Source organism: Solanum dulcamara, chromosome 5 (genome assembly GCF_947179165.1).
Source record: "Solanum dulcamara chromosome 5, daSolDulc1.2, whole genome shotgun sequence".
In the NCBI taxonomy this organism is placed as follows: domain Eukaryota; kingdom Viridiplantae; phylum Streptophyta; class Magnoliopsida; order Solanales; family Solanaceae; genus Solanum; species Solanum dulcamara.
In genome coordinates, this window is record NC_077241.1 from 61,517,023 (window position 1) to 61,531,961 (window position 14,939).

Below are 14,939 nucleotides of genomic sequence, written 5' to 3' on the forward strand. Positions count from 1 at the left end.
AACACAGGGTAGCTCAGTTGCATTTTCCCTCATCAAACTAGAAAACACCTTAATAAACTCTTTTTCAATATCGGTTTAGTAAGTTTAACATTGTCCTCAGTATACACAGAGGTAATAATATTGTGGCTGGTTCTAATTTTTCATTGTGCATAAAAATATTTGGTATTAGAATCACCCCCCCCCCCCCTCCTTATCCATGTGGCTCTAGATTTTTGTCTAAGCACCTGCTCCTCAATAGAGGTCCATTTCTCCATCTCAAGAATTAGCTTCTTTTTCTGCTCAATCAACATACTATCCATTATCTGTCCTTTCATTCTCCCTTGACCGTATTCCAGCTGCTTCCTAGCTAAAGTTAGCCTTTGCTTATAAGAAGCCATGTAGTCATTAATTCCTTGCAACATGCTCTTCAATGTTTTCAGTTTAGTGCATACCCTCTGCAGTGGCAGTTCCATGTGTACACTGATCCATGCCTGCCTCATGATTTAATGAAATTAAGGGTTCTCCATAACATTTATATATAGTCTAAAAGGCCTAGGATGCAGATTCAGTTGAGGACATCATCTAATGAGAATAGGTGAGTGGTCTGATTCAGAAAATCAGCCTCCACATGTCCAAATTGTTATATCCAATTGTAGTTTCCAAGTGCCCAATCAATCTTATTGTAAACTCTTCTCCCAATCTCCTGTTTGTTGCACCATGTATAGTGCTAGCCAGTACTTCTTAATGGGGATAATTGCATAGTATCCAACAATCTCTGGAACCCCTTGACCTCAACAGCTGTGGCCATTGATCTCATTCTGTCCTTTGTACCAAGGACACTATTAAAATCTCCACTCAGTAGTCAAGGATAGTTGTGTTGTATGCCAATCTTAGTCAGTGCATCCCACAGTCTATTCTTATGTTGAGTGTCATTTATAGCATAAATAATAGTGAGATAGAGAGCATTTTGATTGCTCTGATCCTTTACACTACAATGAATAAACTGATCCTGGATATCAATAATATTCATATTAATATTGCTTCTCCACGTTAACCAAATTCTACCATTAGGGGTGGAGAATAATAAAAGCAGGATTTTCAGCCTTTTGCCATAGTCTGCATGATTTTCTTGGCACCAGGTTTCTTTACTCCTATTTTCAAGCATCCAAAAATCTCAATCTTCCTCCTAGTAAGAAGGAGTTTAACCCCCTTCTGTTTGTAGCCTTGATTGAGGCCCCTAATGTTCCAAGTTGAGATAATCATGATGGGTTGAATGGCATGAAGTTGCTAGCACTTTCTTGTTCAACCATCTTTTGTTTACCACTCCTTTAATTTAGTTTGGAGACCTCTACAGTAGCTATCACTTGGTTTCTACTAGATGCTGAATATGATTCTTCCTCTGCAATTGTGTTCACCTGCTCCTTCCCAGGACCTGCACTTTGGATTTTCTCTATTGTTATTTCAGTGCTCATAGTAGCTCTATTATCTTTCGTTCCCCTCCATGCCTTCACATGTGGCTTCTTGTACCTTACTCGATTTTTCTTCACTTCAATCGTAGGTGTATCCTTTACAATTTTATCATCTGTCATCTGCTCCTTTTGATACCAGCATTCAGCATTTGTATGCCCAAACTTGAGGCATTCGTTACAGTACTTTGGCCTCCAATCATAATCCACCAGTTGCTCCCAAAGGCTAAAAGGGGTCTCCAATTGCACCACCTCCATCAGAGGTTAAGACATATCAACCTCTATTAGAAATCTTACATATGAGATTTTATCAGGATTATCAGTCACATTGTTAGTGTGCAAAGGTCTCCCTATTACACTGGATACTTTACTCAATGCCTCAGCTGACCAATACCCCACAGGTAAGCCCGAAAACATCACCCATTATGGGATCGAGCTCAATTTCTCTTGAGTAAAGTCGAAGTCAATCTCCCATTGCTTAAGTATCACTGGTCTGTTATTGAAGTAATAAGGTCCATATTTGAGAACTTCCTCCTTGTCTTTCCTTTATGGAACTTAAAAATGAAGTACCCTTTATCGTGAAGCAACATCTTCGGCATTTCAACAAAGTCCCACACACGTTTAGCAAAGTTAGTCATAATTTTTTCTGAGGGAGAATCTCCCACCACATATCCAATAAGAGATGAATCCCAGGCTTTTGCATGTTCTCTGATATCCTCTTTCTTAATTGTAATTGTAAGAACTCCATTTTTTAGAGATTGCGGAATATAATTCAAGATCTTACTACTTCGACGATACCAGTTCAACGATTCTCATTTATAAGGACTGTCATTGTCCTAGGTTGATTAAAAGTGTCTGCATATGAGAAATGCGATTATACACTTCGTCGGATCATGACTCTCCACTTTCAATGAAAGAAAACATATCTCCTCTTCTAGATTGTTGTTTTTAGATTCCTTCGATATCGACTGAAACCCTTATAATAAATAGCTTCCAAAAGTTATGGGTGGAAGTCATCTTGGTATGCTTGTCGCTGGTGTAACAGTGTCAGAAAATAAGTTGTTTCATCGGTGTTGGCCCATGGTCAAAATCCGACCACAATTGCAAGCCGAAAGGATGACAAATCTGCCTAAAACAACAACAACAACAAGCCCAGTATAATTTCACCATGTGGGGTCTAGGGAGGGTAGAATATACGCAGACCTAACCCCCACCTTGAAAGGTAGGGCCGTTGTTTCCGAAAGACCCTCGGATTAAGAAGGAGAAACAAGGAAACAAGACATAGGTCAGATAGAATCAAGCATATCAAAAATAATATAAAAATAAGAATAATGAAAGCGAGAAAGTCAGGGTAGGACAGACCGAAAAGAAAGGAGCATTAACTACTATAGATAAATAGAATACGCAAAGTATACCAGACCAACAAATGTAAGCAATAATCAAATGCAGAAATTAAATATTAATAAACAAATGAGCAAAACTACAACTACTGTGGTGAAAAGATAAGCCACCTAGCCTACTATCTTAATCTGAATCATCCACAGCCTCATATCTAAGGTCATGTCCTCGGTGAGCTATAACTATGTCATATCATGTCTAATCACCTCTTCTCAATACTTATTCAGCCTCCCTTTTCCCCTCCTGAAACCATCCATAGCCAATTTCTCGCACCACCGCATTGGAGCATCTATGTCTCTCCTCTTCACATGCCCAAACCATCTCAGTCTCGCTTCCCGCATCTTGTCCTCCACCGATGCCACTCCGACCTTGTCTTGGATATCTTCATTCCTAATTTTATCCATCATAGTGTGCCCACACATCCACCGCAGCATTCACATTTCTGCGACTTTCATCTTCTGAACATGAAGTTTCTTGATTGGCCAACACTCCGCCTCATACAATAAAGTTGGTCTAACCACTACTTTGTAGAATTTGCTTTTAAGTTTTGGTGGCATTTTCTTGTCACATATCACTCTGGAGGCGAGCCTCCATTTCAGATGTTATATCCCGGAAAATTTTTGTCTTACTATGGCTATAGATGGCTTAATCGTGAGCTGAGGTGGAGCCCACATAATAGAATTTTTATAAAAAGGACATATGATAATTTATAAGAAAGCTTGAAACACTTATCACTAGAATATAAATGCTACTGAATGGAGAATTTGAAACGATTATAAGCACTAGCTAATTATGAATTGGAATGAATGGAATGTGATTTTGGATAAATTGCTACATTAATTATATTACTCGAGTACCAACCATCAAACAAGATTTTGCACAATACATCGGCAGTTCTCATCACCTCGTGATTGTGTTAAGGTTTCATATATGAGTAATCTAAATTATTTGTGATATAAAGAAAGATATGCATATGGTGTAGTGTACTAAGTAAAGTCTAGTGGGGAAGTGACTAATGTATATGATGTGATTTGTGGAAAACAGAAAATCTAATAGAGAACGAATAAGAAAGACTTACAAAGATTTATAGGGAAAGTTCAGAATAAAAAGTCAAGTGGTAACGAAAGCAAAGGTGAGCAACAAGACAGAATGAATGCCAAAAATGGCTGGTATGATAAGAATAAATAGAGGTGAACAGAATATGTTGTGAAAACGAGAAAGGGGGTTATGTAAAAATAGTGTTTTGAACTGAAGATGTAGTACGATAAAAAGGTGATAAGACAAGGCCGCTATTAGAGTAGAATATAAACAGATAATCATGTGGGTACACCCTAAAAGGGGGAAGCAGATGAGAAAAATACAAGCGAAAGATGAAATCAACCGACAGTACAACACAATAATGTGAACACTTAAACTTCACGTGAGATCCTATACTGGAATGAGTTATCAAGATCTAAAAGCCAGCAATAAATGGATAGAAGCCAAGATGATATCTAAGACAGTGCTGAGAGTTATTGGTAAAGACCTTGAACAGTATGACATCAAAGGATAGGTGCATATAAAAAGGGATTAATATGACAAGAGAATAGTAATGAGTAACTTAAAGATATTGTAATGGATAGCAAGGCTATACTGTATTAGAGGTTAAGATGTTGGCAACGGATTTATTGTCTAATGATATTGTGACATACAAGTAACAAAGGAGACAAGATAGGAAATCTCTCCTATGGTAGATTATGAGAAAATTTAATGGTAAGTAAAAGAAGGGAAACAAGTATGACAAAATAGACGGCAAGTGAGTGTTAGTACAATAAGATATGTAGAGCAGAATAAGCCAGGAGAAGGAAAGACTATGATTTGAATTGAACGCACTTGGTACAAATTGTACAAGAATAATTATACAACGTACGAGCATTAGTATGCTAAGGGTGAGATCAAGTGATTACTTGATAAAAAGAATAAGAATTCAGCAACAACAATATGGTTGCAATATTTCGGATACATCAAAAAAAAGTATAAGATGGTTTCAGACAAAACTACAAGGATATAATTAGTAATAAGGGCAAAAGTCATAGGTGAGCCCTGATATCAACTGAAAGAGGTAAGAGAAAATATAGGGTCTGCATAAAGACTAGTGTGGTGACGTTAAGGTATCTTATGGGCTGATTTAAGCACCTACACATGTTTGCATAAATATTGCAATAGGATGTGTGGCAAGAGAGCTAAGAGCAAATTTGAGTAAAGGGGCAATGGAAAAGTTTGAGTCACAAATAAAGAAACGAATCAAGATAATATGCCTAAAGAATTGCCAATTAAGGTAAAAAAAATTATGAAATGATTTAACCAATACAATCAGAACAAGCGGTTTACTGGTTACTGGATGACGGTAAGGTCATAATATGAGGAAACCCTAGCGCTAACTGATAGCCAACCCAAAGATCGAGATCAAGAAGTAAAAGCAAATGATAGTAAAAAACCTTCAAGAGAAAGTCAGAAAGTTACACATGATGCCGATGATTTAAGAATGTGGACTGTCACAGCAGAGTAAAGCAAGAATATTGGAGTACAAAAATGTTACCCCCTGTGAAATTTCGTTTTACTCGTAGAACCTGAAATGCGTTATAACGAATTAAAGCGAATAGAAAAATGGAGGAGGTATGTGAAGGGTATAATTAACTATGAGAACACTTGAGAAAATATTGATAATTTAGAATCAATTTAACATTCGAGGATGAATGTTTCAAAGGGGGGAAGGATGTTACATCCCAAAATTTTTTTGTCTTACTATGGCTATAGATGGCTTAACCGTGAGCTGAGCTGGAGCCCACATAATAGAATTTTTATAAAAAGGACATATGATAATTTATATGGATAATATATGTGAATTTAAACTCAACTCAAGGAGGACCCTTGAGCCAAATCCAAGTGTAAGCCCTCCAAAAAGACATTTTTAAATTACGTTTTCGGGTGGTCTGACTTGGGGAGATCATAACGACATCATTGTTTGGGAATTTTGGAAAACTCCTAAAATAAAAGTTGTATATAATTTTTCAACCATATATTGCGGAAATTTATTCGATATCGGGATTAAGAGATATGACTATTTTATTGAACAAAGGTGATGGCTATGAATTTTTAATTCCAAATTTTAAAATGGCTTGATTTATTTGTAAATTTCTACCGGTATAGAAATAATAGTCGAGATTAGGTATTAATTAACCATGGTTGAATTATTATGTGGGAATTTGGGATTAATTAAGATGAATTAAGCTAATAGTGGGATGAAAAGTGGCTCCATTGCCACATGGCCAATTCTGATTGGCCTATGTGTTAATAGGGGACAAGTAGGCTTATTGGGAAACCACTTGGTCTCCTTGTGGATTAAAAATCTGCAGCATATTCTTCTTGTTTACCAAAAGATCGGCCAAAAATAATTTCCAACTCTAGAAGATTCAAGAAAGAGAGAGAAGCTCTCATCTTCTCCAAATTTTCTAAGCTTTTGAGAGAGAAATAGGCCCGGCTAGGCTGATCATGGAGAAGCTCCAAGCTTGATAATTATTCAAGGTCATGACAACAAGGATGGAGTCCTTAAGGCAACAAGAAAGCCTAACATTTCATCCCTCAAATTTCAGCAAGTTAAGGAGCCAACTTGTTAAGGTAAGAGTTGATCATTTTCTATACGTTTAGGGTGAGTTTAGACGTTTTGTGAGTCTATAAATGTATGAAATCATATGTGTTGATGCTGAAGTATTTGGTGAAATATTGGGGGTTGTTTTGATATGAAAATGATAAATTAATTTTATTTAGTATTTGATTGTTATGGATATGAATTAAGTGATAAGAATAAAGGAAAGTAAATGGTTAAAGTTGAGGTTGAATTTGTTGTGGGCTGTTTTGGGTGTGTTATTGTTCTTGTTGATTGGAGGGATTAGGAGTTAAAATTTGTGTTGTGTTGATTGAAACTAATGGGTTTCCTTAATCCAAAAATGATGGAATTAGTTATAACTATTATTGATGTTATTGTTGTGGTTGATTATATAACGGAGATGGAAGAATTTGATATTTTGAGTTAGAGTAGTAATTGATTGTGGGCTATTGTAGTAGTTAAATGATGTTAATGTACTTTCCTTTCACATAAGAAGGTGATGTTGTTAACACGTGGCTGCTTATATGGCTCACAAAAATTGGAACAAAAGTTAATACGACATAAGGTGTAAAATTGTATGTAGTCTCCTTGGTGTGTTCACAAGTCGTTGCAAGGTTTTGAGTCTCCTTATATTGTTAATTAGGGGATGTTTTGACATGTTATTGTTGTTCTTGTTGAGCTTGGAAGATTAATGATAATTAAGGTTTTATGTTGCATTATATGTTGGTTGGGCTGTTTTAGGATTGTTTCGATAAAACGTCAAGACTATGGATCATTAAGGATAATTGAAAGATGTAGTAGTTGTATGTGGATTAAAATTATTGTTGAGTGTTATGAATGTGGGCTTCCTTAACTTACCAATAATGTTATAATGAAGATATTAACTTGTATTAAATGGAATTGGAAGCAAGAAAACTCCATGATTAGTGTTGGTATTAAAATGGACAGATTTGAAGTTGTTTGAATTAGATTGGGTTGATTGTCGTTGTTGCTATTATTGTCATGAATTGTGTTAAAAGTGAAGGGATTGTATATGTTAATATTTGGGACATATTGGAGTTGTTCTAAACTAAAAATAATGGATGAACATCGATTAATGTGGTGGTTGTTATTATTGCTTATTACAAAACGAAAATGAAAGCATACGACATGTCAAGTTGAAGTTGTAATTGATTTAAGGGCGGCTTATAGTGTGTGGTTGCTTGTGTTAAATTGAAGTTATGATTATGCATTGTATGGTTGATTGTTGGGTTGTTATAGATCATTTTAATAAGGTGTGATGACTGCAACTTATTAGAAGTAATTTGATGGCATCGTAGTCGTCATGTTGGTAATAAATGGAAGTTAAATGTTACGTGGGTTGTTTGAAGTATTTTTGAATATCGTCTTGGATTGTATTGACATGGAATTTGAATGTGTGATTATTGATGTTTCTTGGTGATTGTATGGCTGATTTGGGAAGTGCGGAAAGTGAGCTGTATAAGGGAGTTGCTACCCAAAATTTTGTGTTTTGCAAACCCGTTTTTGGATGGGACTGCTGCTAGTAATTTTAGTATAAATTCTTGTGTAAAGCTCCGTTTTGAGTGATTAAAGATGTTCTGGAAAGTTATTTCATAGATCTAAAACTTTTATGTAAGATCTAAAACCTAGTTTTTCTTTTATATACTCGACAAATGGTGATGAAGTTCAGGAGAGGTGTTGTCCAAATTTTCAGAAATAACCTACTAACGACGAAGTATGTTTTATACCTTTCCATAGCCTAATCATAGTTCTTAACGTATTAATATAGGTTGAGATCCTATGGGGCAGCATATACATGTTGTGTGCGGATAAATGCTAAAGGTTTGTAAAGCCTATCCCTTCTTTCTTTTGGCATGATCCATATGAAATCAACGGACGACGAATGTATAAATTCCAAAGAAACTCCTATTCTTAGAGACACTAGGATGACTAATGTTCTTTATTCCTAGAAATTATATCATTATGTTTTGATACATGTGTATGATTTCAACCATCCTATTTTGGAATAATTCATATTTTGATATAATTCATGCTTGGTATAATTCATAATGACAATCGAAGGCTTGAAATAACTATTGTCTTGATTTTTAAATGATGGTTCATTTTAATTATTCTTTTGAGTCCCAAATGATGATTTAAATGCATATGGTTTCTCATTACTCTGCTCGTGCATGCCTTAATGTATCTTTCACCGAGTCTCGAGTCGGGTATGTATTCGTGCACAATTTTACTGCATTATTCACCGAGTCTCTCACTAGAGGGTCGAGTACGGTATATATATATATATATATATATATATATATATATATATATATATATGCTGATATAATATGATTAGATAATGATGTAATGATGGCGCCGAGCCCCATGATGGGCTGAATATGATACATGTATAATTCATGCCCGCAGGTACAAATATTAATTTCGGGGATCCACCAGCTTAGGATTTCCACTCAGCTATTTTGGAAGTGTTCCATTGTCCTGTAGCCTAGAATTTCGGTATAGATATTTTGATGTATATAATTGTTATCTAGGGGTACGGCGGGGCCCTGTCCCATCATATATTACTATTGATATTCTTAGAGGTCTGTAGACATATATGTGAGTGGTATATAGATGTTATTCAATTGTACTAGTATGACTTATATTTTGGAACGTTCATATTCATAGTGGCAGCCTTGTCGGCTTGCATATATACATGTATATTTTGGAATGTGATGTGTAGTGGCAGCCTTGTCGGCTTATGTACTATGTTATCTTTTGACGATTGTGACTTTCTAGGAGACAGGTGGTTTAAATATATATATATATATATATATATATATATATGACAGTTTTGAGGCGATGTTCTGCCCGTATAAGTCCTCTATCAAGTTTAGTTGCTGATTGATTATAGATGATAGGTGTATGTACGAGTGTCCAGTTCGGGCACTAGTCACAGCCCACAGAGTTGGGTCTTGACAGAACATCATCCATCCTGCACCAATACGGTGTAAAACATCCTCATCGATATCTCTATCTTCCTGTATAATAGACCCATGATACTTGAAGCTTCTTTTCTTTTGAATGGCCTGGGTACCAAGCCTCACTTCCTCATCAGCCTCACGCGGTAGGCCACTGAACCTGCACTCCAAGTATTCTGTCTTGGTCCTACTCAATTTAAATCCTTTAGACTCCAACGTCTATCTCCATCCCTCCAGCTTATCATTAACTCCGTTGTGAGTCTCATCAATCAGAACTATGTCATCCGCGAACAACATACACCAATGCACTTTACCTTGTATTTGTCTCGTCAATTGATCCATCACCAGGGCAAATAGAAATGGGCTAAGAGATGATCCCTCGTGCAACCCCATCATAACAGGAAAGTGCTCCGAGTCTCCTCCTACCATTCTTACTCTGGTCTTACCTCCATCATACATGTCTTTAATTGCTCTAATGTACGCCACAGGTACACCTTTCGCCTCCAAGCATCTCTATAAAACCTCTCTTGGAACTTTGTCATAAGCCTTTTCTAAGTCAATGAATATCATGTGTAAATCCCTCTTCCACTCCCTATACTTCTCCACCAATCTCCTTACAATATGAATGGTTTCTGTAGTCGAATGCCCCGACATGAATCCAAACTGGTTCTCTGAAATAGAAACACGTCTCCTCACCCTCATTTCCATCACCCTTTCCCGCACTTTCATAGTGTGACTTAGCAGCTTGATACCTCTATAGTTGTTGTAACTTTAAATGTCTCCCTTGTTCTTGTACACGGGAATCATTGTACTCCACCTCCATTCTTCCGGCATCTTCGATATCTTGAAAATGATATTAAACAATGCAGTTAGCCATTCCAATCCTACCCTAACTACATTCTTCCAAAATTTCCTGGGGATCTCGTCATGTCCCGTCGCTCTTCCCCTGCACATCTTACAAATAGCTCCCTTAACCTCCTCAACCTTTATACTCCTACAATATCCAAAGTCGCGACGCCTATCCAAGTGCTCCAAGTCTCCCAACATAAAGTCTTTGTCCCTTCCTTCGTTCAAGAGTTCATGAAAGTATGATTGTCATCTCTGTCTAATGCGGGATTCCTGTACTAGCACTTGACCATCCTCATCCTTGATGTACTTCACTTGATCCAAGTCGCGTACATTCCTCTCTCTCTCCTTGGCGAGATTAAATAGCTTCTTATCCCTACCTCTATCTTCTAGTTCTACATAAAGGAGTTCAAAGGTTGCCGTTTTAGCCGTCAAAACTGCCATCTTCGCCTCCTTACTCGTCATCTTATACTTTTCCCTGTTTGTCCACTTCTCTTCATCATCTTTGCTATCTACCAACTTTATATATGCCTGCTTCTTTGCTTCTACCTTTCCCTGAACTTCTCCATTCCACCACCAATCCCCTCGGTGCCCACCACGGCGGCCTCGTGAGATCCCCAGTACCTCTGTAGATGCTTCTCTAATGCAGTTGGCCTTCATATCCCAAATACTGCTCGTATCCCCCTACTATCCCACGCTCCCATAGCCATCATCATCTCCCCCATCTCTAGGTCACTAGACGAAGTCAAATGACCCCACCTAATCCTCGGTCGGTCATCCACTACCCTCTTCTTCTTCTTCCTTCTTATCTCCAACTCCATGACCAATAGCTTATGTTGGGTCATAAGATTCTCACTTGGTATGACCTTGCAGTCCTTACAGAGGCTTTTATCATCTTTTCTAAGGAACAAAAAGTCTATTTGCGTCGCCGCTCTCGAGCTACGGAAGGTTATCAAGTGCTCCTCTTTCTTCGGGAAACTTGAGTTGGCCATTATTAATCCAAAAGCTTTTGTGAAATCCAGGAGTGAGGCTCCTCCACCATTCCTGCACCCGAAGCCAAATCCTCCATGCACCTCGTCATAGCCCATCGAAACAGACCTAATGTGCCCATTGAAATCTCCTCCTATGAATAGCTTCTCAGTAGGCGGTATACTGACCACCACTTCGTCCAAGTCCTCCCAAAAGTGCCTTTTTATCTCCTTGTCCAACCCCACTTGTGGCGCGTAGGCACTAATAATGTTCAAGGTAAGCCCTCCAACGACTAACTTAATCGTCATCATCCTATCATTGATCCTCCTAACCTCTACCACCTGATCTCTAAGCTCGCTATCTACTAAGATCCCTCCCCATTCCTATACCTCGACTTGCCCGAGAACCAAAGTTTGTATCCGTCCACCTCCTTAGCTTTAGGTCCTACCTATTTAGTCTCTTGGACACAAGTTATATTAATCTTCCTCTTCTTAAGAATCTTAACTAACTCTATGGACTTTTCCGATAAAGTCCCAATATTCCAAGATCCTACTCTCAATCTAGAAACTCCCTCAGCCCCCTTAGCCCCCCCCCCAACCCTGGTCCTCGATCCCAACCGAGAACATGACCCTAGTCTACCATAAAGCAGATATACGCTAGTGAAAGAATAATCTACGATAAACGAAGGATCAATAGTAGAGCGCAAGTTAGCAATAGTCTAATAGCAGTGAGATAGGTACTTAATTAGGCGGAGCAAGCAAAATTTATAAGGCTAAAATACAGGAAATGGGCTATTGGAGGTACCAACTCCAAGTAAATAAAACCTGTTCACCGTCGAAAATATTGTTCACTCGCCAGAAACACTGTTCAGCGACAGAAAATATTGTTCACCGTCAGGAACTGTCGAAATACCTATGCAGAAACTGCCCGAAAACCTACTGGTGAGGGATTTCCGATCGCAGGCAAAGAGGAAAAAAACACAAAGAAAGAAGGAAAGAAGAGAGAGAACAGAGGGGGAGAGAGAGATATCTGGCCGAAAATACTCTTTGCCGGAGATACTGATCGTTGGTGACCGTTTGGGGGTGGTGACCTGGGGATAGGTGGGATGGGGGTGGGGTGGGGGGACACTTACCGTTGGTGGAAGATGAGAGGAGAGAGAATAGAGTAAAGTGCTGCCCGGAAATCTGCCTAAAGTGCCCCCATTATTTAATGTCTGTAAACAAGTTTTATAAGTGAAGAAGTCGACTTATTTCTAAACGTGGAAATGGTTGATCCTTAAATTCTCATCAATAATCAACTACGTCATGTGCTCATGTTGAAAAGTATACATAAACGTTCAAGTATTCGTGATGTAATATTTGATCATATGAAGATCGAAAATATATTTTCTATAAGTAAATGATACTATAGCCATCCGATTTGCATCATAGTTTTCTATTTCGTGATTTGGCACTACCACTAGTAATGTTACCCCATGAATTTGACAATTATCAATAACTAAATTTTTCGATGTCAAAAGTAGGACCTTGTAACTAATACATTTTTCTTCAACTATACTACTAACACGTTAGTCTATTTAATATCTTAAACTCAATATGGTCCATGAGAAGGTAATATAGGAATAGGGAGACTTATCGAAAATCCAATAGTTTAGGAGCTAAATACTTAGCTACGCTTTAGTTTGTAATATTATGAATCTTACCATATTTTTGTGCGTCCAGATACATGTATTTCGGGATACATGAGGTCAAAATTAAGTGTAATTTGTCCTAGATACAATATATCTGAGTGAATTCGCATGTATCTAGAATACATAGATGAATTTCGCTCGCCACTCTCCATAGTCGTATTTCAGATACATGCGAATCACACCAGATACATACACATACTTGTATCTAGTGTGTATTTGGGATACATGACTATTTCATTCGTGTCCCTCCCCATCTCCCTATTTTTAGTGTATCTTGTAGCAAAAATACATGTATCTAGGTGTATCTTCCTCAATATATGGTAGAAAACTCTTAATTAGTGGTAAGATGTATAATATTTGAAAGTATAGGTAAAATTGATACATATGGTAGAGATCTATGTCTAATAAGCTAGTTTAAGCTGATTGGCTGAATGGTTATTTTTATTAGAACACATACATGGGATATCATTATTCACAGAGCTGTTGAAAAAAGATGTGCCATTACTTTTATATTATGAATAAAATTATGAATAAGATTAGGGGATGACACACTAAGTATCTTTCTACCAGGAGGAGGACTATCAGGATTAGGCTGTTCTTACTTGCCCTACTAGTACTAGTATTATCACACAGTCACTATGATGCCTTTTAGTAAATAAAGAGTAAGCTTTAAATTTCTCTGTTAGCTTGTATATTTGAAACTGCAGCAATAGAAATATATAACACATTTCACAATAACCATCTTTACTACCAGAGAAAAAGTATCATCATGATAATCAAATTTGTGTAAGTCCCTAGCTTGGCTATTAGTCTAATAATTAGTTTAAACCTCTATATATACACACACTTTCATCTGTCTTATATTTTATTCTACAGATGAGGATTTAAATCTCTAGCTTCATAATCTGGACTCAATTATTGTTTGTTCACAAGGTGCATGTTCAATTAATAAATGAAACAAGTAGAGGTAGGCCTTATAAAAGGAAGATGGGGAAGAGTAGCGTAGAAGCAAACATATATATGGAGTAGTAAAACCATGGACATAATATTATGTAAGATAGGTCTATCAAACCTACCAACAAGCGTTGAGGTGTGGTGGAGTAGTAAGTTCTCCTTCATCCTTAATCAGAGGTTTCGAGTTTGAGTCTCCCTAGATACGGAGTCGCATTTATTAGGGAGTGCTTTAACCCCACAATGTGGGACTTCCCGACGCAAATCTAATTTTAGTCGGACTTCAATGGGGGTACCGAACATCAGGTAACCAAAAAAAAACTAACAGCAAAAGCAGGTGAAGATTTAAAATTTGAAAAAAAAATATAGTTAAAAACAAAAATAAAAGTAGAAGTATCTTAGTAAGTGTTGAAAATATCTTATAAAAGTGTGACAAATATTCATGATCAATGACATGTGTATCTGGACAAGAAGTAGAAGGGAATGTATCATCTGTGAAAAACTAGGTGAAAGGGTATAGGAAGAAGGGTTATGTGGCCACAAAAGAGTAGACTTAAGGTATTTGAATGGAAAGAAAATTTGATTTTCTAACTAACAAAGATAATTAGATATGTATAAATAGACATTACCATCACATAATGTATAAATAGACATCACCTAACTAACAAAGATTATTAGATAAATATATATATATATATATATATATATATCCTCTTCTATCATAGTGTTTTATTACATTTGATTAGGATTACTCTATTAGCAGTCTTAACTGTGATCAAACTATGGCAGTGTCACTATAATAAAACAGAGTGGGTCAAAGACTTGTTCATAACTTCATATTAGTTATCTATTGATAAATCTCTTACTTTAAGTTATTTAAATTTTGTTTATTGACCCAACAGATTTTTTTAAAAAAAAATTGCTAAATTAATTACAAAATATTTTTCTAAATTGCCCGAAATCTATAAAATCTTCGCTACAAAAATGTTAAATTTCTATAAGATCTTCTT